The 4,105-nt window shown below is 49.2% G+C and overlaps 1 protein-coding gene across 1 annotated transcript in view; it reads right to left on the reverse strand.

The window, feature by feature from the left end:
* The window catches only part of CARMIL1 (capping protein regulator and myosin 1 linker 1), a 395,834-nt gene that overhangs the window by 330,837 nt on the left and 60,892 nt on the right, over positions 1–4,105 (reverse strand). The gene's annotated exons all lie outside the window — the stretch shown is intronic.

Here is a 4,105-nt window from a genome sequence, read left to right on the forward strand (position 1 = left end):
CCTGGATGTATCTTCATGGTTACAAATTGAACATAATTAAAGTATAGTGATTAATCCCCAAAACAATATGTAATTATATATTGTGAAATATTTATTTTTAATTACAAACAAATGAAAATTTGTCTTGAAGCATGGTGTTGCATGGGTAACAGTTTTAATATAACAGGAAACTACATTGCTACATTTTGCAACAGTATTTGTAAAAAGCCAAAGTTAGTACCAACGTAGAGATAGCTTCTTTCTCACCAGACCAGCATATCTGCATGTGGGCGGAAATGGAAATATGTGTTTTCTGATGGTCTTAGGCGACCCTTGTGAAAGGGTCATTCGGCACCTGTCCCCACCCCCCAAAGGGGTCAAGACCCACAGGTTGAGACCTGCTGTGTTAGAGGTTACCAGTCAGTAGCAGGAAAGAGATGGACTGTCTGGGTACAGAAATCTCCCACAGCAAGGTGGCCACCAGCCTCTGGTCCTGAGACCTTGCTGGGAGCACCTCTCTCTGAGGTGGATACCCTGAGGTTCATGGCCTCCTATCAGTTTGGTCAACACCATCATCACCACTCAACACTGGGCTGCAACAGCCAACTGCTCAGCCTGTGACGAGCACTGGTCCACTTGACGGAACCCTGGTGGCACGGTGGGTCAGGCTCTATATAGAGCCTCCCAGACTGTAAATCTTCATGGGAACAGACTACCACATCTTTCTCCCATGGAGACTTCAGATCACTGACCTTTCAGTGAACCAACATATTATCTAGGCTCCTCTGTCAATATTAACGGCCCTGACAAGCTCCCCTCTTTGCTTAAACTTGATTGGCCAAATGCTTTCTGTGGATAACATTTTTAAACCCAGCCATTCCACCAAGTACAGTGTCATAGGTAGCAGGAGAGGGGCTTTCCACCTTTATCCATTCTCTGCTCTACGGTGAGGGCCTCAGGGATCCATCACTAATATTCAGAGGCGCTTCTCCACTTAGGGGAACCCGTGGGTGGTACAAATGGTTGTCATGGTTGGCTACCAATGGGAACATTGGCGGTTCAAGCCCACCCAGCGGTACCCTAGAAGAAAGGCCTGGAGATCTACTCCCAAAAGTTGGCCACTGAAAACCTGTGGGGCACAGTTCAAAGGTGACTCGCCAGTCTCTAGTCTTCTCCACATACAGGACTCACGGCATAGGCCGCTCTGAGCTTACTGTAGCAGTTTGCCTCTTCCCCAAGGAGCAAGGTATCTCATTTCCTCCCAAAGAGGGACTCTCACCGAGGCTGTAAGTCTGCCTGCTCAACGGATCCCTGTGCCAGCAGCCAGCACCATCACCTGGCACGCCTTCCTTCTGAGGCTGGGGAAGCCGAAGTCACCGTGGGACCACATGGTTGGGAGGAGCAAGAAGAGTGGGGCCCTCAAACAAGTGTGTCTGTCCATGCATGGGGGAGCGAAGGGAAAGAGATTCTCTGACGTACAACGCCATTGGACCTACATGACCTCTCCACGGGGGCAATGCGGTGTAGTTCAAAGCAGCACTGCCCGCCCCACATGTTTCCAGCTCTCTGGCCTTCCACTCCAACCTGCTCCTCCCTTAGTCCCCTCGAAGGTTACCACCCTGGATCAACTCCACCCCAGGAGCCCTTGCCTTCTCTTTTACTACTTCCAAGCTTCAGCAAATCCCTAAGAATCCTCCTCGCCTGGAGCCCGTCAGCTCCTCTCCAATTTTCACTGCCAATACTCATCATCAAGCCCCCAGGAGCCCCTCCTGCCACAGCCTCCTTCCCAGTGGTCTCACTTCCTCGTCTTACCCAGCACCATGTGGCCCAATGCTGGGCACGTGGCGCCCACTGCACCCACACTCCTCAGCAGAGAACATACAGATGACAAGGGCAGGGCGGAGGGGCAGAGACCCTGCAGACATCCAATTCCACCGCCCCCAGGGGCCGAAGGGGTGTTATGACGGAAGAGTCTCCTCTGAGGTGCCTGGCAACAATGCAAAAAGCCAACATGGTAGTGTTTTAATTGATTGGGTTTTTTCTTTGCAAAAAGACGAAAGAAAAATAAAACCTGCTGCCACCAAGCCAATTCTTGGTCTTATCAAGCCTATATATAGGACAGTGCAGGACTGCTTGTGCCTTGGGGTTTCTGAAGCTGTAAATCACGACGGGGACACACAACCTCATCTTTCTCTCTTGGAGCAGCTGGTAGCTTTGAACTGCTGACCTTGCAGTTACCTACCCAACTCATAACCCATCACACCACCAGGGCTCCTCAGGAAGCATACACATTCTTCACGTGAAAAACATATATTTGTTTTCATGTGAAGAATGTGTACGCTTCCTTGAGGAGCATATTTTTTCATCTGAAGAATTGGCAGGGGTGTGTGTGTGTGTGTGTGTGTGTGTGTGTGTGTGTGTGTCTCCCCTGGGATGAAATCTTCAAGGCAATTTACCATATGAGCTGTTCATTCAAAAAGTATTCAAAAACCACTGCCACGGTCATCAGGTCAATTCAGACTCACAGTGACCCCACAGGACAGAGTAGTACTTCTCCTCAGGATTTCTGAAACTAAATCTTTACAAGGAGCCAACAACTTCATCTTTTTCCCTCTGAGTGGCTGGTGGGTTTGAACCTTTGACCTTAAGGTTAGCGATGCAATTCCTAACCCCCACACAGCGCTACCATGGACCCTTAAATAAACCTTGAATATCAATGTGAACTCACAATGATTCCGTAAACAGCAACAAATAGAGAACTTCACACTGGCCTTCTCCTAGGAACTTTTACAAAAAGCCCTAAGCAACCATTCAAAAGTAAAGTAGCAAAGGCACTTCAGGCTTGGATAATGGGGTCCAGTCAGCCAGGGAGCTTTTTAGGGCTGTAGCAATAGGGAGGCCTGAACTCTACCTGGGGGCTGGGTGGCCCCAAGTGCTGCAGGGAGGGGAGGCAGGGTAAGACAGACATATGCTCTTGGCTCACCGCAGCCACAGATTAGCTTTAGGGAACTGCTGATGGATTTTAAGTAGGGGGATGAGATGCTCAGGTCTGCAGTTCAAAAAACACTCAGGCAGCTGTGCAGACGAGGAATCACAGAGAGGCTGCAGGCCGGGAGGCGAGATCAGAGGCCATTGACGCTTTCCTGGAGAGTGGTGATGGCAGCCTGAACCACAGCTCAACCGAACGCACGCCGTGCCCACAAAATCTTGTCCACAAGCTCCACCATGACTGCAGCTTCAGTGAAGTGTCTGTGTCCAAGACGGAGCCCCGGGGACGTGTTAACCCTTTGCTGCTTCGTAACACAAGGTCGCGACCGAGGACTGCACAGGCACCGAGCATTTGAGGTATGCGGCGTCTACAGGAAAACAGGCCTAAAGAAGTCTTTATGTTGGACAGGAGGGAGCTTGAAGAGACCTGGAATTAACTAGTCCCAGAGCGTGAGTAAAGCAAATTCTTCCTCCCCGAGCAGAAACCTATTGCCACCCAGTGGACTCACAGGCACCCATTGTGGGCCAGGGTGGACCTGGGCTCCGTTTGTGGGGTTTGCAAGGGCGGAGTTTCCAGTAGTGGATGGCCAGGCCTTTCTTCTGAGGTGCCTCTGGTTGGGCTCAAAATTCCAGTCTTTTGGTGAGCGGCTGAACATGACAACCATCCATCTACACCTCCAGGGACACCCTCCAAAGCCCAGGCATTGACAGAAAAGCATGCTGCTCTGCCCAGCAAACTTCTTCTCTGTGAAGGACAGAGTGGGATTTCCCACAGACCCCTGTTGCGCTCAACTGAACACAATGAAGTTGGTGAGCATGGTTTCCCTCTGCAACACTTTGAGCAAGATGTACGTTACAAGACACTCTCCTTCTTTAAAAGAAAAATTGAAATATACACTAATTGTTTCAAGAGCTCACCAAAATGAGGTCATCTATCAACCATGCTTGATCTTTTTTTTTTTTTTTTTTTAAACGGGGCATCTCTAAATAGCAGTCTCTCTAAAGAGCCAAGAGCCAGGACCTCTGAGAAGTGCCTCTCCTAAACTTTGAGCAAGATGTACGTTACAAGACACTCTCCTTCTTTAAAAGAAAAATTGAAATATACACTAATTGTTTCAAGAGCTCACCAAAATGAGGT

The sequence above is a fragment of the Echinops telfairi genome, unplaced genomic scaffold, assembly GCF_000313985.2.
Source record: "Echinops telfairi isolate 266 unplaced genomic scaffold, ASM31398v2 ScPeMD7_5868;HRSCAF=6743_0, whole genome shotgun sequence".
In the NCBI taxonomy this organism is placed as follows: Eukaryota; Metazoa; Chordata; class Mammalia; order Afrosoricida; family Tenrecidae; genus Echinops; species Echinops telfairi.